The sequence below is a fragment of the Nerophis lumbriciformis genome, linkage group LG05, assembly GCF_033978685.3.
Source record: "Nerophis lumbriciformis linkage group LG05, RoL_Nlum_v2.1, whole genome shotgun sequence".
Taxonomy (NCBI): Eukaryota; Metazoa; Chordata; class Actinopteri; order Syngnathiformes; family Syngnathidae; genus Nerophis; species Nerophis lumbriciformis.
Window position 1 is genome coordinate 50,314,896 of NC_084552.2, and position 26,478 is coordinate 50,341,373.

Genomic DNA, 26,478 nt, shown 5'->3' on the forward strand with positions numbered 1-26,478 from the left:
GATTTTCTAAGGGGCTAAGGTCAGGGGAGTTGGCGGGCCAATTTAGAACAGAAATACCATGGTCCGTAAACCAGGCACGGGTAGATTTTGCGCTGTGTGCAGGCGCCAAGTCCTGTTGGAACTTGAAATCTCCATCTCCATAGAGCAGGTCAGCAGCAGGAAGCATGAAGTGCTCTAAAACTTGCTGGTAGACGGCTGCGTTGACCCTGGATCTCAGGAAACAGAGTGGACCGACACCAGCAGATGACATGGCACCCCAAACCATCACCCAACCATGCAAATTTTGCATTTCCTTTGGAAATCGAGGTCCCAGAGTCTGGAGGAAGACAGGAGAGGCACAGGATCCACGTTGCCTGAAGTCTAGTGTAAAGTTTCCACCATCAGTGATGGTTTGGGGTGCCATGTCATCTGCTGGTGTCGGTCCACTCTGTTTCCTGAGATCCAGGGTCAACGCAGCCGTCTACCAGCAAGTTTTAGAGCACTTCATGCTTCCTGCTGCTGACCTGCTCTATGGAGATGGAGATTTCAAGTTCCAACAGGACTTGGCGCCTGCACACAGCGCAAAATCTACCCGTGCCTGGTTTACGGACCATGATATTTCTGTTCTAAATTGGCCCGCCAACTCCCCTGACCTTAGCCCCATAGAAAATCTGTGGAGTATTGTGAAAAGGAAGATGCAGAATGCCAGACCCAAAAACGCAGAAGAGTTGAAGGCCACTATCAGAGCAACCTGGGCTCTCATAACACCTGAGCAGTGGCAGAAACTCATCGACTCCATGCCACGCCGCATTAACGCAGTAATTGAGGCAAAAGGAGCTCCAACCAAGTGTTGAGTATTGTACATGCTCATATTTTTCATTTTCATACTTTTCAGTTGGCCAACATTTCTAAAAATCCCTTTTTTGTATTAGCCTTAAGTAATATTCTAATTTTGTGACACACGGAATTTTGGATTTTCATTTGTTGCCACTTCAAATCATCAAAATTAAATGAAATAAACATTTGAATGCATCAGTCTGTGTGCAATGAATAAATATAATGTACAAGTTACACCTTTTGAATGCAATTACTGAAATAAATCAAGTTTTTCAAAATATTCTAATTTACTGGCTTTTACCTGTATATGTTTGGATGTCTGGAAGGGATTAATTGTATTTACTAGTGGTGTAATAGCATAGTCAGTCTATTTTGACCATGAACCTTGCAGTCAAATTAATGGAAGGCACACAACCATCCATCCATCCATTTTCTACTGCTTGTCCCTTTTCGGCTACACAGGGGGTCAGCTGCACTCGGGCGGAAGTATATTTAACTAGTTTTGAGTCCTGTTAATTCCGGACTATTAGCCGCTACTTTTTTCCTACACTTTGAACCCTGCAGCTTATAAAACAAAGCGGCTAATGTATGGATTTTTCTTCACTGATGGCAATAACACAAATTGTTAAAAAAAAAAACAAGCAAATACATTGTGTGTTATTGTTTATGCGATGGCGCCAACTTTTGGACAAGTTCACTCACTGTAGGTGCTGCAGTATCCTTCTATTTAGTGTTTACAACTAGAAGTAGAGTGGCGTTCAAACTTGTAGCCGTCCTTCATACACCACTCCAAGAAACGTTTTTAAGTTTTACAGTACAACTAATACTGTTTATTCTTACAAAACTGTCCCATGTGTAGGAGTGTTTTTATGCATATTTCTTTGTGCTATCGTAATGTAATAAAGCTAGCGCCGTTAGCATTAGCTAATATGCTAGCATGTTTACAAGTGTCTGTGTTAGTCTTATCAACTTACAATGGCATTATTTTTGTATTGTTTCAGTTTCACAAATTCCTCAGTCAATTCATCAAAACATCACCGTGGAGTTATTGAGTCTGTTAAGCTAATTGGAGAGCTAGCTTCCCCAGCTCGTGGGTCCATAATGATGACTTCTTTTTTTTTTTTGTTTAGCCGTTTTACTCCCGTGTTACAGGCACCGTTTGAAAACAATTAATGTATGTAAATACATTTGATAAAATCTTTCTGTGTAAATACCTCATTTCACAAGTATATATATCTACAGCTTATATTCCGGTGCTGCTAATAAATATGGGAAAAAAATAGTTTTACTTTGAAAAATTTAGTGTTTTCAGCTTATATCCCAGTGCGCTCTATAGTCCGGAAAATACGGTATTTTTTTCTTAAATTCTGGTCTTTTTATCTCATATTTTGTCAGTTCTTTTTTGCAGTGCAAAGAAAAGCCTGGGTCGACCCGATTATTAAAGCGATCTCTGACTTTATCATGAAATTAATGAGAAAGACTTGTGCTGGATCAGCTGAGACCCCTGATGGCTCCTTCCCTGGACCCTCTACAGTTTGCGTATCAGCCCCATGTAGGAGTGGATGATGCTGTTATCTACCTGCTGCATCGTGCTCACTCTCACCTGGATGGTGGGAGTGGCTCTGTGAGGATCATGTTCTTTGATTTCTCCAGTGCCTTTAACACCATTCAGCCAATTCTGATGAGTGACAAGTTGCTCAGGATGGGTGTCAGTTCATCAATTGTCTCCTGGATCACTGATTACTTGTCTGACAGGCCCCAGTTTGTGTGACTGGGGAGCTCCCTGTCGGATACTGTGGGCAGTGGTGTAGGTGCTCCACAGGGGACTGTCCTGTCTACTTTACTGTTCACGCTGTACACCTCAGACTTCCAGTATAGTTCCAGATCCTGCGACCTGCAGAAATACTCTAATGACTCTGCTGTGGTCGTCGGGTGTATCGGAGAGGGACAGGAATTGGACTACAGGACACTGATCGCTGACTTTGTGGAGTGGTCTCAGGCGAACTATCTGCTCCTTAATGTGGACAAGACCAAGGAGCTGGTCATCGACTTCAAGAAGAGATTGACCACTGTGGAGCCCATCAAGATCAAGGACCGGGAGGTGGCACTAGTGGGGCAGTACAAGTACCTGGGAGTCCACTTGAACATCAGACTGGACTGGAAGGACAACAGCAAAGCTGTATACAAGAAGGGCATGAGCAGACTCTTTTTCCTGAGGAAGCTTAGGTCCTTTAATGTGTGCAGCAAGCTGTTGGAGATCTTTTTTCAGTCTGTTGTGGCCAGTGCCCTGTACTTTGCAGTGGTTTGTTGGGGGAACAGCACCAGCAAAAGGGACTTAAACCGTATTGACAAACTGATCCGGAAAGCCGGCCAAACTATTGGCACGCAGTTGGAGGCGTTTGTGTCAGTGAGGGACAGAAGGATACTGGACAAACTGCTCGCCATTATGGACAATCCTGCCTACCCATTCCACCAGACAATTGAGGGACAGTGGAACTCATACTCCAACAGGCTCCTTCAGCTTCGTTCCAACAGTGTTTGATTCAAGAACTCCTTCATTCCGCACTCCATCCAGCTGTATAATCACTCACCATACAGCAATAGATGATATCTGTCTATTACCTGACCACGTCTATGTTAGCTACCTCTCTTTGTTTATAATATTTTCTGTTGGATCTACTATCTATTTTATGCTGCCCTTTTTTTTCTGCAGCTGTTACATATACTGTAGTATTGTACATGGTAATTGTTATATATTGTATATATTATATACAAATATAATAGAATAGAATAATATAATAAATCAGTATATATTATATACTGTATATATAATATGTAAATATTACATATATGTTATATTTTATATTGCTACTACGGTACATTTTTAGTCTACTTTATACATGCATTATCTTTTCCAACCTTACACTTTCCATCATTTGTAACTGAGCTACTGTGTGGAACAATTTCCCTTGTGGATCAATAAAGTTTGTCTAAGTCTAAGTCTAAGTCTAAGTCTAATGGTGTTTAATGACCAGCCCTTTACCATCGTTTAAGATACTGACTTTTGTAGGGACAGTTAGTCAAATCCACCTTTGTTAGAGTCTTTCTTGCCTTCAGGCGTGCACAGATTACCTTTAAATATACAAAATAATAGATATAAACACGTTTTTGGTATCGGCCTTGAGAAACAGGAATCTGTATCAGCTTAAAAAAGATATAACATGCATCCCTACTTTAATGATTATGTATTAAATAGAATTATATATTAAGTAGACATCTATTAAATAGGGAGGTGTGCTCCCGTCCTGCTCCACTAATTAGGCGGACAACCTCTCTGACATTGTAAAATATTTATAGTGTTATGGTTGTGACTCTCTTTATGACTGTTTATGGCAACTGAATGCACCGGCAGACACAAATAGTTTGCACTGCGCAAGCCTCAGCCTAGTAATGAACTAGATTCTGAACTAAGCTCCCTCATCTAAATCACAAGCCCGGCTGAAGAGAAGCAAAATAACCACGTACTTTCAGCGGAAAGGCAAAAAGACACAAAATATATCGAGCGCGCATAGATGGCGACGACGGGGGAATAATTCATCGGCTCAGATTGTGAGCTTGGAGAACTGCCCGTGATTCCGCCAGCATTATGTTAGCAGACCAGGGACACGTAAATCACAGCGGTGTGCACAGTGGAAAGCAGTCACCCAGGCTGCAACTCACAAAGTACCTGTTTATAAGGAATGACAGTAAAACTCGGCATCCGGCGCATTATAAGCCCGCCACGAGACGAGCGCTAAGCCGCTTAATGTCAACATAGAACAGAGGAGAACAGAGCGGCAGCTTGATAAGGGAGCGGGAGGATGGACGGATGCACTCATGGATGCAATGGAAAGAAATTAGACAAGAAAAGGATGGACAGGCGTGGTGACGTGGTGAAGTCACCTTCCCTTCTTCTTAAATCCACTGGCGCTTAATCCGAGCACAAAAATATAGATTACACAATAACATGTTACATCCTAACGCAAGAAAGCATTGGGTTTTAGAGCAAAGGACGGTCTCCAAAGTACACCAGCGTAAAGAAATTCTTCAACACATATCAGCATTGCTTGTTATAGCAAATTTACAGTATATGGAAAATAAAACTTTTATTTCACTTGTTTCTATTCCTAATGAATAACATCACACTTACCGTATGTGGTGTCCGATTTTTTCACATCATTGGAAGTGACATTTATGGGGGTGCCTATGGGTTGTGCTCACAATGCTTTGTAAGACATTCTAGCATTTGTGTAATACAGATAATCTCAAAAGGTTTATAATCAATAGATAAATGGTCAACAACCTATGGGCAACTATGAGGAGGAAGAATGTATGGGATCACAGCAACCCCCCCTTTTAGCAATCTACTATGGCACGATGTACCCCTGTTAGTAGAAGCCTAAAAAGCCTTTAATTACAAGTGGCACTATGCACTGCTGGGGGGCTGACAGTGGGAGGGGTTTAATGGAGAGTTGGAGAAGGTGAGAAACAAGAGGGCAGGATGGAGCTGTCCTTTGACGTTTTGACATACATTCTCACAGAGTTCTGGAGCATTCTTACCTTAGGCCCCTGGGCCGGGAGCTTAATGAAGACAAACGTGGGGAATCAATTTGCACTATCTTCCCCTCCATCTGGCCCGCGCTCGTCTCTGTGCCGCAATTAGTACCACAGCTGGGAGAGAACTCCTCCGAAGCGGCGCTCCGGCATCTTGCAGGGAGGCTACGGGATAGCAAACACAGAAGAATATATTAAAAAGGCAAGAATAGAGTGAGAGAATGCATTTGTTATTGTGTTAAGAGTGGTGGTTCGCCACTGGTTTGGCTGCGGGATCCACTATCACCCTTAATGACAAGCAGCGACCCAAACTGTGAACATGTTTCAAATGTCCTTTAATAAAGAAAAGACACTAAAGGTTAAATTTGAGGTAGTGCAAAATAACACAGTGCCAGTAGTTTAATGAACGTTTCAGTAACAATAGGTTTTTCCACAAACTCAATATTGTTTAAACAAAAAGGTTTTCTTTTCTGCACCTACTAACGTTAGGTCTCTGCTTGCTCGCTCTGCAGACAGATAACTTGTTGCCAATAAAGACTGTGGTTGAGTTCCATTTTAAAGCTCCTACTTTGAAGCACTGTAAAGCTAACATATATAAATAAAGCATGCCAACAATTGTAACCTAAATAAGACACAAAGTAGGGGTGTAAAAAAATAATCGGTACAAACCGATAACCGATTTTAACTTTAGAGATATGAATACATCGTTTGGTGATCTATATATAGTATGGATCGATCGATGTTCGGTTGGAAAGTCATGAATCGGTTGATTGTAGATCTGATACAAAATATGGCCGCTCTAATCTTGCGAGACTTCTGTGATGACATAATACTAGAGTACCATTATTGGTTGTGACCAGTGTTGGGACTAACGCGTTACAAAATAACGCGTTACTGGAACGCCGTTAGTTTCGGCGGTAACTAGTAATCTAACGCGATATTTTTTATATTCAGTAACTCAGTTACCGTTACTACATGATGTGTTACTACATAAAAAATAACGTAAAATAACGCAGTATCGGCTAGAAACAGAAGATCTGAGTGTGTTTTATTGGAGCGCTGCGGTGGAAAAGAAAAGGCGTGCTTTGTGTGGGTGGGGGCCGGGGGCTCCCAGACCGTAGTCGAGGAGCGCAGGGGAGACGTTCCTCCAGGGCCTATGTACTTCGGGGCTAACAAACTTCACTTTACCCGGCAGTGGGTCTTTACAGCTGAGGGTGAATGACGAGGCAGGCATTTTGTTGCAACTTTGTGACTTTATTGGACGCAGCCATCCACCAAGCTAGAGCACCTGCACGCACTCACTGTCGCCGTTCCCTCACCTCTCTCACCCACTCACTCACTGACGTCACTCACCTCACATGCTGTCATATCTTAAAGAGACACACACACACACACACACACACACACACACACACACACACACACACACACACACACACACACACACACACACACACACACACACACACACACATACACTACTCTCATAACAACTAACAAGACATCATGGTGAAGCCAGAAGTGGAGTTTCTTAACATTCTCACTATGTTTCTTTTGTCGAGCACAAAGAAAATAACATTTTAGTTAAATGTAAGTTGTGTCTTGGATCAAAGATCCTATCTACTTAAAGTGAAAGTGAAAGTGCCATTATGTTGCAGCTGTTTAAAATAGTTTTGTCAATTTGTTCTGGCCTGAAATAAATTGGCCCTTTGAAACATGTCTTTGTGTGTTGTATTTAGACCACATTGCTTTCTGAGTTCAGTGATGCAAATGCATGTCAAGTTGATCAACAGATTGTATTATTCTCCAGTGCAATAACAGTACTGAAATGAAGGCTAAAAAGGCCTTAAAAAAAAAAAGGGAAAAAAAAAAAGGTAACTAAATAGTAACTTTTCACAGTAACGCATTATTTTTTGGTGTAAGTAACTGAGTTACTTTTGAAATAAAGTAACTAGTAACTGTAACTAGCTACTGGTTTTCAGTAACTAACCAACACTGGTTGAGACTGACAGCAACATCATGGCAGACATCACACAAAATATTTTATAAACAATGCACCCCCGAATATTAAATCTAGTGTGTTTGTCTAAACGTTTGGATTTTGTATTTTTTTTTTCAGAGTATAGCCCAGTGGTTCTTAACCTGGGTTCGATTGAACCCTAGGGGTTCGGTGAGTCGGCCTCGTGTAAATAAAAACTTCTCCCTATCGGCGTATTATGGATACCCCTAAACAATGTTCCCTCTAATTTTCCGTATGATTTGCAGGTGTATAATTTGTTGTGGTTCATTTTGTGCACCAGTAAAAAAAACATAACTTTGTCTTGAATTTAAAAAAAAAAAAACTTTTATTTTTCACTAAAGAAGGGTTCGGTGAATGCGCATATGAAACTGCTGGGGTTCGGTACCTCCAACAAGGTTAAGAACCACTGGTATAGCCATTTGTGACGTTAGGAAAGCAGCGATACAGTAGCAACAGCACGACTAATCTGAGCACTCACATGTTGTGATGGCTTTAAGAAACTCAAACAGGCAATGAGGGAACTAAGACTTCCAGTTTAGCCACAAGTCTGCGAGGTAAACACAACATTGACTACGCTGTTCATCTTGCTAAAGACCTAGCTGCAGAGCTGCCAACCCTCACACTTTGAGCCTGAGAGTCACGCAATGAAACACTTTCTCACGCCACACTTGACATTTCTCACGCTTATATTTCCCCTTCCATTCACTAATCTATATTAATTTGTTTATAAGAATAAACTTGTTTCATCGCAGCCTGCCGTAGCTTGAGCCATTCTGATTGATTTACTGAAAGAACCAATCACAGACCAATTCATAAAATATTTTGCCTAAATCTAGCCAACCACAGAAGGCACCACGCAATGTACACCAATCATAGGCTACTTAAGGCGGGTCTTTGCGTCTTTATTTTTCACACACACGTCAGCGCAGTGTTGTCAGTTTGTCAACTTTCTTGCCGAATCTAGAATTTTTCAAATTCCTTTGTCACTTTCTTTCTCAAAAGCGACTGGCAACAAATCTAGCACCTTTTTTTAGATGGAGACCTGAAAGCGTGTAACACTCTAATGTCTTCAACGTACAAGCGGTGCTGCTGTGATTCTTTCCTCACAGGCGGTCCCCTGTCCACTGAATGTCTGCTCTGAAATAGCTTGTACTAAAAACACAATTTGTTGTATTTTTAGGTGTAATAACAATTAAGTCCATTCCATTCTCGACAGAGCATAGAGGAGACGCACACCCACTCTGTGCAAAGCTCCAGCTGTTTCTGCTTTGGTTAAGTAAATGTAAATGTAATGTAAATGTTTCATCACTCTCACACTTTAAATAAAAACAAACCCACTGTTCATGTCAATGAGCCAGTCAATTGGTTCGTTCAAAGTTGATCAAAGTTGAAACTCTAACAATGTAGAGCCAATGTAGAACAAATGAAAATACTACTAAACTAAGAATTAACAGAAGAAAACTAATTTACACTTCTAATTACAATTTGCATTTTTTAACTCACACATCTTTTCTTTAAGTTTATGGATTGCAATGCCTTGAAGTCAATAATTCTACTATTTGCTAATAGTTAATACAGAAACCGCCTGTTTTGTATGTGTATGTGTAAATAAACACATGACATTGTTCTGACATGATACACGATACATAACATTTTCTTTTCACCACGCAAAGCGTACATCTGTATCGAATCGCATCAAATAGTATATCGCATCGAATCGGAATGTTTGAAAAAGTATTGTTAGTGAATCAAATCGTAACCCATGTATCGAGATTCATATTGGATCGCAATTTAAGGTAGAGAGCACGCCCCTAACACAAAGTCATTTCTCTGTGACACAAAACATAAAATAAATTGTTTTAAGCGAATGTGCTAATCTACATTGAAAATCCTTTCAATGCGAAAAATAGCCAATTAGCATTGGCTATTTTCTATGCGGATCTCCAAATATGAAAAATACACAACTAAGGTGTACATTGCTCTTTAACAGCTGATGTATGAAAAGATGAAAGTATTTACAGGCAAACACTTTCTAAGGCGCGACACATGACAATACTGTCATATTCAACATATTAATGTCACTAGACTACATTCGAACTTTGTTAGTCTTCTTCTATGACAAATGTCAAATAGAACTAGGATTACTAATTAACAACACCCGATTGACGCATCAAAAGAAACTACTGAATACAGGTCCATAACCCGTCTTCCAATTTAAAATCACTTTTTTAGACTCTGTATTTTTGTAGAAGCGTAGTGCAACAGCAGAAAACTCTGAAATGAAAGTCCCCAAATTAACAGGATACAGACGCCAACACTTTTCGCGGCACCTAAACCTGCAAAAGAACCCCAAATGGATTGTGGCATTGGGGCAAAAAGGTCCATCAAATGGGGCGGGTCAGGAGTCCCTTTGAATTTGCGGCCGTTTAAGGCACTCCCACTTGCTATTGGGCCAATTGGGTTCTTTTGGGACCTTTCTTGACCCTGTCAAGGTTGATTAAAAAATAAGTACCGTATTTTTCGGACTATAAGTCGCAGTTTTTTTCATAGTTTGGCGTGCGACTTATACTCAGGAGCGACTTATGTGTGAAATTATTAACACATTACCGTAAAATATCAAATAATATTATTTAGCTCATTCACGTAAGAGACTAGATCAGGGGTCGGTAAACTTATTGGCTGAGAGAGCCATGAAAGCCAAATATTTTAAAATGTATTTCGTGAGAGCCATATAATATTTTTTAACACTGAATACAACTTATTGCGTGCATTTTTAAAGTATAATAAGTCTCTTATTCTTTTTAAAAACATTGTTTTCCTGAAGCTAACCAATAATAAATAAAATTCTTCTTACCAATAATGCAACTTCTTGAACAGTTGCGGTAGAAAACAGATGGATGGAAAGGGACAAGCGGTAGAAAATGGATGGATGGATGGATGGATTAAAATGCATGAGAATGTTTTATATTTTGAATGTTATTTTTTAACACTGTGATTACCAGCGGAATTATTCATTATTTATCGTGTTAAGCAATGTCAGGTAAGATTTATCTGAGAGCCAGATGCAGTCATCAAAACAGCCATAGGTTCCCTACCCCTGGACTAGATGTACCGGTATAAGATTTCATGGGATTTAGTGATTAGGAGTGACAGATTGTTTGGTAAACGTATAGCATGTTCTATATGTTATAGTTATTTGAATGACTCTTACCATAATATGTAACGTTAACATACCAGGCACGTTCTCAGTTGGTTATTTATGCGTCATATAACGTACACTTATTCAGCCTGTTGTTCACTATTCTTTATTTATTTTAAATTGCCTTTCAAATGTCTATTCTTGGTGTTGGGTTTTATCAAATACATTTCCCCAAAAAATGTGACTTATACTCCAGTGCGACTTATATGTTTTTTCCTTCTTTATTATGCATTTTCGGCCGGTGCGACTTATACTCCGGAGCAACTTATACTCCGAAAAATACGGTATATGATATATGAGTATAACAATTCCCAAGCATTATTGAAAGACAGGTAAAATAGATTATAAAAACTTCTTTTTAAACTGTCCTCCGCTCTTGAGGCACTAACTACGCTAACTTGACCTCACTCCATTCAGTGTCAAGAGTCTAGACTGTCATGTGTAAATGTTTTGTATTAAATTCAACAATGCAACTAGCTTTGTAATTGCTTTGAATCCAGGCAGCCAAATAAAGTTGAGCATCAAGGTTTTCTTGCTCATTGTAGCTGAGAACCTCTCGTACTTTGTTGACTCATCAGACAAGGGAAGCCCAAAACACACAAATAAATGTGCCCACACTCTAATAGTTCTTTGGCTTGACCGCAGCCCGACCGCTTATTGACTAAAACGTTGCTATGGCTTGGCAGCGGATGGTCGGATCCGCATTTTAAAAATCCAACACTGGTGAGCTAAGGCAGGCGAGGGAGAGGGGCGGCCCGCAGAGACCGCACGTTCTTAGAGCCAGTGCGGTCGTGACGAAGTAGTTGATCAAGAGGCTTGCTGAGGCTGTTTGTCAGAAAAAGGCCTAATTAAGAGGGAAAGAAAGTAAGATGTTCATTATTTGCTAATTGCTTGGCGGTAGGCTTGCTACAGGCTACATTAATTATCCTTAAGCTTGGGGGAAATGGAGACCCAGAGCAGGACTGAACTCTTGGATGAAGTCAGGGCTGATACTTCAGCAAAAGACTGACATTATTGAGAATACAATTGTTAACATTCGTCATCCGTCGAGAGGCGGATCGGTGCGGCATGTTCAGTAATGCGGACGCTGTATCGATCCGTTGTGGTGAAGAAGGAGCTGAGCCGGAAGGCAAAGCTCTAAATTTACCGGTCGATCCACGTTCCCATCCTCACCTATGGTCATGAGCTTTGGGTTATGACCGAAAGAACAAGATCACAGGTACAGGCGGCTGAAATGAGTTTCCTCCGCCGGGTGGCGGGGCTCTCCCTTAGAGATAGGGTGAGAAGCTCTGCCATCCGGGGGGAGCTCAAAGTAAAGCCACTGCTCCTCCACATCGAGAGGAGCCAGATGAGGTGGTTCGGGCATCTGGTCAGGATGCCACCCGAACGCCTCCCTCGGGAGGTATTTAGGGCACGTCCAACCGGTAGGAGGCCACGGGGAAGACCCAGGACACGTTGGGAAGACTATGTCTCCCGGCTGGCCTGGGAACGCCTCGGGATCCCCCGGGAAGAGCTGGAGGAAGTGGCTGGGGAGAGGAAAGTCTGGGCTTCCCTGCTTAGGCTGCTGCCCCCGCGACCCGACCTCGGATAAGCGGAAGAAGATGGATGGATGGATGGACAATTGTAAACAGAATGTAAAGTAAACAGTGTACGTATACCATTTTAAAAAGGGGTGTCATTCGATTATTTAATTGCTCCGGAATTTTTTTTTGGCCATTTCATGCCCCATCGGGCTGTGGTCTGGCGGCTGGGGACCCTTATTGTAGTGCATTGCGCTACCCAACTATCAAAATGCTGCTATACTTAGCTCCATGAGTTGGGTGGCTAGTGTCAGTTTATTTCGAACATGAATACAATTACAATGTAATACATCACATATTTCCAGTTGTTTCACTATAGCACGTCCGAAAAAGAGTAGGAAGGAGCAGAGCGTAATAATTTTAACCAATTTGTTGGTTCTGTATTTGTAATGTGAATGAATAAATGAGTAAATAAATAAATATACAATAAGTAAATAAATAATTATTAAATACATAAACAATAATTAAAGTTCTAATGAATAAATAGTGCAGTAGTTTATGGTCATTTATGAGTGATGCTATGATGCAGTATACATCTACTCTGTAGGATCGCAACAATATTGAGCATAAGAGACAATGACAATGCGGTTGCTTTACTATTTCAACTTTCACACAAAGTCTAACCCATTCTCACCCCCTGCAGCCAATAATTCACATTCAAAGCACCCTGGAGCGAAGGACACACCTGGTTGAGCTCCACAGGGAGGAAATGAGGGTGAGACCCCCCTCTGCGGCGTCCACGGTCAGGCACGCACTGATGCGTCAGACCGACCGTGGCCTCTGGGCTGGGGAGGGGAGAGGGGCAGCGATCCTCAGGCTGTGTCAGCAGGAGACACATTTCAGCCAAATGTCAAGCACCAGAGCATTTCCACACTCGCGGAGTACATTAGCATGCTTGCATAATACCGCAGCTCAACTATTGATCAAGTATTTATGAGGGACATCAGCAAAGTTCCGCGAGGCCGCAGAAGAAGAGCTGCACTGCTGAGCTGGGCCGCACTCGCTCTGATGTCACTCCACGCCAATTAGCCTGTTTAACGCTGGAGACGGGCCCGCAACACTGTGGTGTGCGAGGACACGCGCACCCGTCGGGCGATCATCGGCGCCAATTTCACGGGGGGTCGCTCCCGACGGCTACACGGTCTTGTTGGCAAATTTCAGGTGAGAACGCTCGTGTGTGTGTGCGTGCGTGTGTTTGTGCAAACAGACATCTGCATCTCTGCCGCCCCTCTCAGGCACTGAGTGGTAACTGCACTTCACACACGCCATTATTCTCAGCCACACAGTACAGTGATTATGACTTCCTTCCTGCACTATTTCCATGTCGTCTCCCCTCACAGTCATAACTTAGTCACCTCCCTCCCGCTCTCATGAGTGATGTGTTACGATGCAAGGAGCTCATAAGCTGTCAGAGATACTCAAGTGTGCAACATAAATGAAACTCTCTTTGCAACACAAATACACTTGGGCACACGCCACAACGGGCTGCAAATAACCACATGAGGTCAAAGTGCTTGTACAATTAAAATCCCCCCTGCTTCCTCTCTAGGCTGTTTGTGTCTGAGCCTTGCAGCTCTGCAGTGACAGCACCGGGTCTGACAAAGACGTACTTATAGAGGCGTGTCTTTGAGACAGCCAAGTAGCTGACTGTGTAGGACCAAGCTCCAGGGGGGTGCCCGTGGGAGACATGACAGTAGAGCAAGATGAAGGGGGAGGGGAGGAGAGGATGACAAAGCAGAGGGAACAGTATGAAGAGTTAATTTTAGCATAGACACTATACTGTTCCGAAATATATTCCAATGCAGAATATGTACAATATAGACAGATGTACACACTTAATTTTGTTTACGCGCCTCTGTGCTCATTTTCTACGTCAGGGTTATACAACTTGTGGCCCACGGGACAAATATGTTCCAGGAATCAGACCAGCTTGCGAGTTCAGTTCAAAACTTCAGAATCAGAATCAGAATTAGAAATACTGTATTAATCCCCAAAGAGAAAATAATATTTTCAGCACAATCCCATTCAAGATCAGACAAACACCATAGGGAAACAGAACAGGATCGCTGACGCGTCTGCCAACTTCCGGCGCCCCTTACAAAAAAGGAGAGGAGAGGGGCCCAGGCTTACAATATTCTACAGTACTGCACTGTCAAATAGGGGATCTTTGATTAGTGTTTTGACAGTAGGTCCTTAAAAACAGCTGGGTGCCCTGGTCATATATTTTAATGAGATAAAATGCAGCTGGCTAGGGCAGAAACATTTTTTACTCAAGTAAGAGTACATTACTTTAGAGCAGGAGTGCTCATTAAGTCGATCGTGAAAAAATAGACCTAAAATGACCTATCATAATTTTTCACTATGACGTCACCTTCGTCACTTGATTGACATACACGGCAACCGAGGATCTTGTGAGATGATTGCTCAGTGTGAAGAAAAATACGAGCGGCAGGCACGTGATAAACACTTTTTATTTCAACACACTCTCTTCCCAAACATCTGCCGTCAAAAGTGTCAAGATCAACCACACAGTTCCTGTCTTCATAATAAAAGTATTTCGACATGTGTGTTAACAAAATAAAGGTCTCAGGAAACTAGTGCACACAAGCTAGAAGCTATGGAGTTAGCCTTCAATGTATTTCTTGTAGAGGGTATAAAAACGAGTATGGGAGCTGGACAAATAAGATAAAAACCTACCACTTTCATTGGAAAAAGATAAGGACTTTTTTCCCCAGACAATACAAATACAAAGTTGTGGAACTTATCAACACTACTGTGAATCCTGTCTGATTCCAATCAATGCAAGTCATCAGAGTAAGATTAATACACAAACTTATATTCTTGTTTCAAGAAAAAAATGAATCTATATACATTTTCCATAAACACCTTTAGCATGTTAAAAAAACATACATGAGATAGATCACCTCAGCAGGCTCAGCTTGGTCATTTGATTAGTAGCTCGCCTACTGAAAAAGTGTGGGCATCCTTGCTTTAAAGTAATATGGCTTAAGTAAGTAAGTAAAAATTAGTCATCCAAATAATTACCGTACTTCAGTAAGATTAAGTTAGTGCAACCCAGTGGTAAAATGTGATCAGAGATGTGAATATTTAGACTACTGCAATTGGAGAGCATCATTAAATTAAATTAAATTAAATATGTATAAATTACTGTGCACAGTTACAAGTTTAAAATTATTTGCAATTAAATGCAAATAATTGTTCAAATCCTGTGTACACCTCCATATGTTGTTGGCTCCAAAGAACCATGAATCATTCTGCTCAAGCCCAAATTATCCTTTTGTCCAAAAATTGCAGTTAAAGGCAACATTTAAAAGGGTACAAGATAGCACTGTAAGTGTTACATTACTATTAAAGGGGTCATTTAATGATTTATTTCTATATTTAAAACACTTCATTGTGGTCTACATAACATACATGTCAAAATTTTGCATAGATTATGTTTTACAAGCCATCTTCAAGCCGCTTTCTGACCGTCTCTTCAAGATGCGCCGTTTTGTGGTGGTCTTATGTATGTGCCTCCACTTCAACTGTGTCTTCTCCCCGTCAGCCATGTTGTAGTTGATAGCGCTTCCATAGCAAGTCTACTGACAGACATAAGTTTAGACTACCTGCTACTTTGTATTAGAAATGGCAACGGCGGAGGATGCATGTGCATGTACGAGCCAGTCTGCCCGACAACAAGAAAATAAAGGAAATTAAGGAACTTATTGACTACAACGTCGGACTACGCTGTCCTGGTAAAGCTATACAATGTATGGAGATATTCGCTGACGTCACCAATTGAAAAAATGCCACAAATTCCAAACGGCTCGTTTGGAGGAAGTATGAAGGAACGCAATGGTTTATATGGGTTATACTTATATAGCGCTTTTCTACCTTTAAAAGTACTCAAAAGCGCTTTGACACTATTTCGACATCCACCCATTCACACACACATTTATACACTGATGGCGGACACTGCAAGTCCGTAATCAGTACCCATCAATAACAAGGGTGAAGTGTCTTGCTCATGGACACAACAGACGTGACTAAGATGGCGGGAGCCGGGGATCGAACCAACCAAGTCCGACCGAGCCCCGCTGTCGGGACTTATGCAGATACTAAATACAGAAAAACAAATACCAATGGGTAAGAAAAGTTGTTTTGCGTAATAGGTCCCCTTTAAGTGAAGCAACTACTCAAGTAAAAAGCAACTTCTGATTTATTTAATAGTTATGTTTTAATGGTACTTGTTCTGCAACTGTTTGGGTTTGTGTGCGTAACATGTACCACAAAAGATGCACATTTTACAGTCACTTATGACGTTATAACAGGGCTGGATTTTTTAGTTGTGCACATGTTAGCATGTGCACAGTTAAAACAATAAAACATGTACAACTCACTGCTTCAAGTTTTGTCTAGTTGAAAGTGGCATTCTTGTAGGCTGAAATGTAAACATTTCTACCGACACAGATGACAGCGCCTGATATAAATGTTATCTTTTCTAGTTATTAAGTAAACATTGATTGCTGCCTCTTCTGAGTGCCTTTGTTTGATTGGTAAAATGGAGTCCAAGGTCATAGTGCTTTATTTGGATTGGTGAAACAGAGTCATGTGACAATGCCTGCATTAAGAAGTCTCTCTGAGAAGTCTAAATAGGCTATACGTATTTGCAAGCAGTAATCAATACATTTAAATTAATGTAGCGATCATAATGAAACTCAATCTAGCAAAGTAAAAGTAGTGTTACTTCTTCACAAAAAAACTCAAGTAAAAGTAAAAAGCGTGTTGCATTAAAACTACACAGAAATGTACAATGTATCCAAAAAAGTTACTTAAGTCAATGTAATGGAGTAAATGTAGCGCATTAACCCACCTCTGATAAGAATATTAGAAAGAAAGTAAGAATACCCTTGAAGGTAGAAGTTTTTGTGCATATTTATCAATAAATATGTTGTCATTTATCAAACAAAAACACATTTTAAATCAAAAGCTGCAGTATTTGATACAAATATTGATATTAAACATGAGTATATGCACTGTATCACAATGCACAAATGATATGCATATTCTGTCCGTAGAAAGCATGACACCTAATTGTATGGTTACTAGGCTGAAGATTTTGATTTTTGCTAGAAGTCCAACATAAATAATTGCACAAATCTTCAAATCCTCCACTTTGGCTATCTTTGGCTCTACAATGCTGCATACGGTGAGTTCCTCGCCCGGCACGTTTGTGTTATAAAAAAGGTTTCGCACACTAAGCGCCTGGTTCCAACGTGTTGCAGCCCTAATAATGTTTTAAGTCGAACGCCTTTGTTTTACAATGCCGGCGAGCCGTACGGGAGAGCTCATACGCTCATATTATTTCCTGCGCAGCTACAATCTCTGCCCATGGCGTCCCATGTGACCTTGCCTGGCGCAGCTGAGTAAGAGAATTAGACGAGGGGGTGAGGATTTACAGTCTTGAAAAAAAGCTACAGTTTTACACGAGTATTTAAAGAGCCAGGATGAAGCACCTGCGGGTAGAAGAGAGAGAAGGGGAGGTATTTCCCCACTCGGCCAACATGTTCATTAATCCACTAATTGGCCTTCATTAGCAGACGGCTCATTAGGGGTCCTCGAGAGTGTGAGGGCCAGCCCACCTGGTAGCGAGAAGCCTACTCGGATGAGCGGCGAAATGTTTTCCAAGTCAAACTAAGCAGTCCATTTTCTGTTTTGTCTTTCATCTTCTTTGCTCAATTTTGGTTTCCCACACCGTGCATAAAAATGATGTTCACATGCACTAAATATGCAAGTAAGACAATGATGTCATACCCCCCACCCCTAAAAAATCCCTACCACCACAAATAGATTGCATTCTGATTCTGATGTTTAATTCTGGTGGGAAACATTGAAATGCATTGATGTGGTCTTACATGAATAAAAGACCATGAAATAACAACTGAGGCAGGAAAAGCAAGATGAAGTCCTAAGGGTGAACATATGTTGACCTTTTTTCCAAAACCTCTTCTCCTCCCTTCGCCGTTTTTTCCTCGTCATTCCGTCTTCTAATAACAGCAAGGGGCTGACAAGGCGGCGGGGCCTGCTCTGTTAACGGGCTTATGTAAGCGTGCCCCGACGGCTCAGAGGATGTGCTGACAGCATGCTTCCCCGCCGTCATTAGCACAGCATCACAGCTGGCCACCCCCAAAACGGGGGGAGGGGTAAAACGAGCGGAGACCAGATATCGTAGGAATGGAGCCCAACTTTCCCCACATGACTTACACTCATTTCATCTCGCTCACTTTCCTCGGAAGCTTTGCGGTGTTTGATCCGACCGCCGTTTCCGGCCTCAAAGGACAACCAAAAAAACAGAATTGCTTTCCTTCCTCTCCTACATCAGAGGCAGCAGAAAAAAACAAACTCAATTGACATGCAAATAGCAATCTCCCTGTGTACTGACTGAGTGCAGATTAGAAAAGCAGCAACCTTGCATCAGGGGGCCCAAACCAAAGTCGGGAAGACAAGCCTAATAAAGATGTAACGCTGTCCATCGGACACGGCGCCGCAGAGGAAACTGGCTTCAAATGGGGCTGGGATATATATACTGTATATATATCAATATATTGTATATCTTTATACGTATACTTCCACCGAAAAATATATCGAGATATATATCGAATATCGAGTTTAAGTAAAAATATATCGAGATATATATCGAATATCAAGTTTAAATAAAAATATATCAAGATATATATTGAATATCGAGTTTAAGTAAAAATATATCGAGATATACCTGTATATCGATTATGGAGTCCATATCGCCCAGTCCTAGCTTCAAATATTATTCAGGAGTTTGGGTTCAATTCATCAAGATTAGGCATTAGGACACCACATAGTGGACTGGACTAACTCGTACTCAAACGTTCACCTTTTGTACTTCAGGAGAAGAGTTACACTATAGGGTGTCCTGATTTTTTCACATGACTTACTAACTTTGTCCTTTTCTCCTGTGGTTTAGCACAAGTAGCTTGGCAGCAGCTGCGTGTTTGCATGCTGCAATTCCAGTGGTGGAAGAACTCGGTCTACCAAGCAAGCGCTCCCAGCTCAAGGTAAACAACCGCTAGGCAAGAGACTGGAGGCAGAGGATGCACACAATCCCCTTTTACTTTGATGCTGAGGAAAATTGGCAGAGAAACAGGAAGGAGCGAAGAAATGATGAAGGCAAAGAAAGAGACACTAGAGGTTCTGTGCAACCTCCTTAGAACTTATTTTCACGAGGACACACAAGACAAACTCTTGCTTCCCATTTTCTATTTACCATGGCTGCCATCTCTGTGTCTTCTATCTCTCTCCAGAGAGGGCGCACTCAGGGACGAGTTGTGGTTATGCAACCCCTGTTTGCTTTGCAGTGTGAGTGTGGAAAGCCTCATTTTGATAAGCCACGCCCATATTTGGCATCTCCAAAGTGACACAAATCTACCACCACGGACGTAGCAATGGATAAGAGTCCTCTTAAGACGAGCCAAAACTTGCCGTTCTCCTGCCACCCAAAGAACATCTCACACGGCGAGGAAAGGATGATGGAGAATTGACAGTGACTCCATGCACACTAAACAATTTTAAAAGGAGCGCATTCCTGAGGCAGGGGGCGGAGCTCAAAGACGGCAGAGAGAAGAGGCTGGCTGGCCCTGTGTTTAACAAGGAACCACACTTTTTTTTGGTCTTAGCCTATAATTCACAACAATTTAAGAGACAAAAACACATGTCTTTTTAATGCATTCTAACTCTGTAAACAAAAGTCCACTTACAATAGAGCTAATGGGAGCCATGGTGTCATTGCGTCTAATTCGACCATAAAAGCCAAAAAATAACTATCCAAAAAGCGCCAGCAATACTCCATTTACATTTCGTGACTTGAATATTAACAAAGTTGCCACGGCCCTGGCGCATGTCAGAGTGCAACGCCGAGAGCGCAGCTCCGAGAGCGCGCAAAGCGCGTGCCAGTCCGGCGGCAGCGAGCAGCTGCAATAAATCGCCGGCAATCAGCACACCTGGAGCTGATCATCAGATCTTCCTTCATAAGCCTGCTCAACCTGCTATCCCGCCCTGGAACGCAACATTCTGTTCGCGTACAGTAAGCCACGTCATGCTTGATGCAATCCTGCTCTCTCTCTGTGTTCCCCCCCGTGTTTCATTGTGCGTTTTCCTGTGTCGTTCCCGCAGTATCCTCCGTCGCCTTGGAAGTGAGCCGTGCGTCTCACTTTCCCTGGATCTCCCTCTGCACTCTGACTGCCTCCCTCGATCCTCAACTACCTGCCGGCTCACGGACCTCCGAGCTCTGCTTTTCTCCCCCTGATCTTACGCCTCTCGGCCAACACTGCGGTAACACTCAGCAGCTAATCTACACACATAGTCTCACACATATACACCCATTTGGCTCAGTCACACTCCATACCCTAGTTTATTATATTTATATATATATATATATATATATATAGAATATACGGTGTCTGTGCCGTCTAACTCCTCCCGTACGTAACAGAAGTATTGGAAATATTATTATAAGCGCTAACGTTAAGGACCTACATTTAGCCATACTTGCAAATCCTCCCAATTTTCCAGGGAGAGTCCCGAATTTCAGTGCCCCTCCCGACAATCTCCCGGAGCCCCAATTCTTCAAATTTCTCCCGATTTCCACCCAGACAGTAATTTCCGGTTAGACAATAATAATGGTTATATTCATATGAATGAATCAAAATTAAAACAAAGACACAAGTCATACAATATACATTTTTTATCATTTCATCCATCCATCCATTTTCTACCGCTTATTCCCTTTCAATAATGAAAAATATAAAATGGTTTGATCCACACTAATGTTCCATCTGCAACTGGGCACTGCTCTATGCTGTGGACTGTGAATTTCAAGTTTTTCATGTCTTTTTTTTATGTGTATAATATATGTATATGAATATCTCCCTAATTCTCAGGTCTAAAGGTTGGCAAGTATGCATTTAACTGCGGACTGAACAGAGAGAGGTAACCTTCTTATGCTGCTGTATTGACATCAGCTGGTGAGCTGCTTTCTCACCTCAGAGCCATGAAAGTTTATTCTATTATGAATCAAGTTTCTTGATCGTAAAATTATGTGAACATAAACTGAGTTGACACACTTTGGCAGCAAATTTAGACTATGGTGAAAAAAACCCAAAATGACGTTTCGTTCTACCCCACTTTTTTCTTCACAAAGATTATGAGTCATTCTTCATCTAAACAGAAATACATCAACATCCTAACAGTTGGAATCTTAGTGAGAGCAGACATTGTACAGTGAGTGATGTTGAATTATTATTGTTTGCTCTCATTAAGTCTGCAGTGAGTAGAAATCAGTGATGTTGTCGAAGGAAAAAGCAAACGTTGTAAAATTAAAGTGTGGCCGTATGTTTATGAGCAACTACATAAATATTACATGTTATTGCGAATCTGCCTGTTACTACATTCCCAGCATGCTTATAGGCAAGGTCACTCAACATCTACTGCTCTAGCTCAGCTGACTGATGACTGGCTGTCACAAATGGATGTCAAGAAGATGGTTGGTACTGTCCTGATTGACTTTAGTGCGGCATTCGATGTCATAGATCACAACATAATGATCTCCAAACTGAGAAAATATGGTTTTAATAGTATGTCACTTTCTTGGATGTTGAGCTATCTATCAGGAAGATCACAGAGAGTGTGTTTTAATGGTAGCCTATCCGAACGCAAGTACAATTACTGCGGCGTGCCTCAAGGAAGCTGCTTAGGTCTTTTACTTTTTATTATTTTTACTAATGATCTTCCCTGTGTTACAACAAACACCAATATGGTTATGTATGCAGATGACACAACTCTATACAGTACTGCCTCTACCTTAAATGACCTACAAAATAACTTAAATCAGGACCTGGAGAGAGTGTCACGCTGGGTAAATGATAGTAAACTTGTTGTGAATATTGACAACACAAAAAGCATTCTTTTTGGATGCAGGCATATGCTTGTTGATGACCCACAGCTTCATATTTCAATGTCAGACATACGTATTGAGCAGGTCAAAAAAGCAATACTGCTTGGTGTGCTATTAGACAGTCAACTGTCATGGTCCGATTATATTGATGGTATTTCAATAAAAATGGGAAGAGGTTTAGCCATGGTCAGGAAGTGCTCCACCTTCTTGACATTCTCAACAATGGGTCAAGTCATACAGTCCTTGGTTTTCTGTCATCTTCATTACTGTCCTATAATATGATCCGCTACGACTAAGTCTGACCTGAACAAACTGCAACTTGTTCAGAACAGAGCGGCTAGACTAGTACTTAAATGTTCTTTGCGCACTAATATTTCATTTATGCATTCACGCCTGTCCTGGTTGAACAAAAAATGCATTGTAGTCTCCTTATGTTCTTTAGAACTATCATTTTAGATCAATCACCAGATTACTTTTACAAACAGTTTTTAAAATCAACTAACACACGTATTCATGACACTAGGAATGCCAGCAATGGAATATTTGGCACTTCCTGCTCCCAGGACCAATCTTCTCAAACATACAGTCATGTATTGATGTACATCATTCTGGAATGGGTTGCCATCTCACATTAATCTCTCACAAAGTAAATTGTCATTCAAGACAGCTTTGAAGATACACCTATTGCAGCTGTCCACATGACATTAATTTTTAATACTGGTTTTAACTAGCTTTTTATCTTATGTTGTATTTTTCCATTGTATAATGTCTGGTAATGCATGTATTCTTTGTATTTTAATTTTGTATGCTCCTATATGGACCCCAGGAAGACTAGCAGTCGCCTTGGCGTCAGCTAATGGGGATCCATTCAATAAACAATAAACAATAAACTACATTACATACATACCTGTACTTACAGTGTGTATATAAAACGTTGATGGAAGTGTTTTGATGTTTTTTAAGTGCTTTATTGTTGTATTGTAAGGTGACATTTGCTTGAATTTATTTACGAGTTAGAATGCATAAAAAAATTAAAAACGTGTGCTTGTCTTACATAAGGATTGTGAATGATAGGCAAAATCCACAAAAAAATGCAGTTCGTCTTTAAATGTTGTTAGTCAAATGTCGGCAGTACACAACCAGTCTTCATCTAGTGTCAGCTTTTTGTGTATTTAAAACCTTACCGTCATGACGTTGGATTCAACACGGCCGACGTCAGATACGCCATTAAAATACAAGTTACGAAAGAAATACCATAACTTTATATACAAGTGTGGCATTCACTATTTTCCTAAAATCCCCACTGTTATTTTTGCATCTTTTCCCAAACAACTTTCTTTTGATCGGCTATAATAGTTTGTACATCTTCTCCCAAAACAGAAGTGTTAAATCGATTAAGAAGGACACTTTAAGTGCTTGCATGCGAGTGCGCTTGTTTGTATGTTTGTTCACACACACACTTTTCTAAATGACTTTGGATTAAATTGGACCTCTTAAAGCCATTAAGTAAGCATGGTGGGACAGAATGGTGCTTGCGATGGAATTGTTTGAGCAATTGGTCTGAGCTCAGCTGTGTTTGACAAGGATTTTCTGTAAAATGAGCAGCAAAAAGCAGCCACACTCAGCCAAGTCTTAAAACTCACAAACATTCATCTGTTGTCAACACCACTTCAAATTACACTACACAGTATGACACTTGTCCAAAATATGGCGAGAACAGTCACAAATCATAGAAGGATCTTCCTGGTAAACAGAGATGTTGCTATATCACTTATTATATGCTGGGTATGTAACAATTAACAGTTTTAAAGATAAACAGCAGTAAAACTACTGACAGTGAGTATTACAGTTTAAAATTAAAATTAGCGTAAAACCATGAGTGATAAAAGCACTTTGATAATCTCACGAGCAGTGATTGGCAGTAACAAGCTACATGTAGCCAAGCTACGTAGCTTAACTACATTTTCCAGTAGCTTGGCTACTTTTTTAACGAGTAGATTTTCCTGTAGCATGTAACGAGGTAACTTACATCAAAGCTACAAAGAGAGAAAATTTACTGCGAATTCAGCCTCCAAAAAATATGGAGAAAATACAATGACCTGGATAAATGAGAACATTCATACATACGGAGAAAATCCATGATTGGTTGATGTTCATATGATGAGTCACAATTGGCTAAGGTTAGGGCCAAACATTACGGACTGGCCAATAAGAGGCAAGATAAAGCGGGTAATCAAAACCAGGAAAAAAAATCATAACAGATGCACTCATATCACATGACGACGAGAGAGTCGGAGACAGAGGGACGCTTCAAGCTGACGACTCAAAAAAAATAAACATACTTGAAAGTGGCAGATGGATTCTCTCCCGCAGATTAGATTGTTCCTTTACTGATGAAGATGACGTGCAGGAAACCCAAAATAATGCGTGTCCTTGGCCATATTTTGACAAATGTACGCGTTTAGAGAAAACAATGCCCAAATCCTTAATTTTTTGTTGTTTACTCATTAAGACAAAACCATAACTGCTCTCAGTGTGTGAATGTGTGAATGTGTGTGTGTGAATGGGTGAATGTGGAAAATAGTGTCAAAGCGCTTTGAGTTCCTTAAAAAAAGGTAGAAAAGCGCTATACAAGTACGACCCATTTACCATTTACCATTTACCGGTACTCTTCATCTCAGACATCCAATACAAATTTAAGAACACACATTAAGGTGAAACTAGTTCATGAAAAGTTTTACTGCACATAACCGTTACCAACTGTTCCCAAACAACACACAAGTCATAGTTTTTTTGTCAAGATATAGATAGATGCTGTTTTTACTGTAGGTAGAGAAAATTAGTAACACTATCGGAGTGGGCCAAAGAAAAGGCAAACTATATACATACATAAAGAGGGTTGCGGTAGAGGTAGTTGAAGGGTGTTCCCAGCTAAATGACAGATAGTTAATAGTAATTGACCCTGATTGGTCATTCGTACACTCTCATTTACATTAACATTGATATTATACATGTTAGCCCATTGATAGAAATGCTGTTAAATGTAGCTTTGACGTAGCAAGCTACTTTTGCCGTGCAGCTTGTAGTGTAGCTTGCTACATTTCTTCGGGGATAGCGTCCCCTGTAGCTACATTTAATCGAGAGTAACTCGTATCTTAGCTTACTACATTTTCCAAGTAGCTTGCCCATCACTACTCACGGGCCAGTGATAGTGCCCATTAACTGGGGAACTTGTAAGCAAACAAACAAGCGTGCTAATGGATCGCTAGCTAGCTGAATGTTAACATAACTGTAAGTGAAAATAACATCTTTCCCCATCACAGCATTAATCTATATGGAATCGACATCGAGGTTTTAATTAGTGCGATTACATAACTGCAAAAGGCTAAGGTTGTTTTTTTTCTCCGCCGTCACCGACATTTGAGTGACAGACCTGTTCGCCAATCAGAATTGTTGAGCCTCGCATTTCTACTTTTGCTCACTTCAAACGGGAAGAAAGTGGTCTCACTCTGTGCATCGCTCTCAGCACGTTTATTAAACATTATAATTAACTGAATAAAGTGATCCCTCTTTTAGTTTTTTTACAATCTTTGTCTCGGTGGGTGGAGAGCAACTCCGCGAGACTGTACACACATGAAGAACGGACAGAAAATCGTGTGACTCGCCAGTGAGAAGTTCCACAAAGTAACAAAAATTAGGAGGACAAAAATATGATTACAGAGGCAAATGTCCCGTTGTGGAAATATTTCAGCTTCAAATCGAATGGCAATATGAGCCCATCAACAAAGACAAACAAGAGAAAATGCCGTGATCACATGATTGCAACAAAACAAAAAAGACAACGTCCGTCCTCAATTATCAAAATTAGAAAAAAAAATGCACTTCAAGATGTTCAATATTTAAGTAAATATTTTGCTTACAGAAATTAAAGGCTACTTAAAGAGTAACTGCACTATTTTTGGTATGTTGCTTATCGTTCACAATCATTATGAAAGACACGACAATGGATAAAAAATTTTTTTAATGCATTCTAAATGTTAAATAAATGTAAGTTAAAGTCCGCTCACAGCAGAGCCACTATTCCGCCTATAAAATCTGATAAATAACCATTCAAAAAGCGTCAACAATACTCCATTTACAGTTTGTGACTTGAATATTAACCAAGTATTAATGATATTGTTATAATAAGCGCTAACGCAGGCAAACTATTTATAGCGGTGACGTAATCACTTCCGTTTGTCCCTATGTTTACAACATTGAGTGGTCTGCCGTTTCCTCGCTT

General features: G+C 40.8%; 1 long non-coding RNA gene across 1 annotated transcript in view; it reads right to left on the minus strand.

The window, feature by feature from the left end:
* Nucleotides 1-5,421: 5,421 nt before the first annotated feature.
* Nucleotides 5,422-26,478, minus strand: part of LOC133605693 (uncharacterized) — a 43,811-nt gene continuing 22,754 nt past the window's right edge. The window contains exon 3 of the long non-coding RNA XR_009815168.2: nucleotides 5,422-5,574. This is a non-coding gene — a long non-coding RNA (uncharacterized lncRNA). The remainder of the gene's footprint in view (nucleotides 5,575-26,478) is intronic.